We start from the raw sequence: 233 nt of genomic DNA, 5'->3' as shown, positions 1-233 counted from the left end.
CACCTCCCATCCAGGCCCTGTGTGCCTGAGCTGAGTTCCAGAATCCAACTCCTGTGCCCAGTCCCTGTCTGTGGCCCAGTCCAGCCTGGGACCCTGTCCCCAGGGGCTGCTCCCCAGCCGGGGGTGATGGTGACGTGTTGCCATCAGGGAGGAGCTGGGTTCGGTACCACCTTTGTATATGTTTGTACATAGTCCATTTTATTATTGTAATTACTATTATTATTAGTGGTAGT

Source organism: Merops nubicus, unplaced genomic scaffold, assembly GCF_000691845.1.
Source record: "Merops nubicus isolate BGI_N331 unplaced genomic scaffold, ASM69184v1 scaffold38249, whole genome shotgun sequence".
NCBI lineage: Eukaryota > Metazoa > Chordata > Aves > Coraciiformes > Meropidae > Merops > Merops nubicus.
This window is presented reverse-complemented; position numbering follows the sequence as displayed.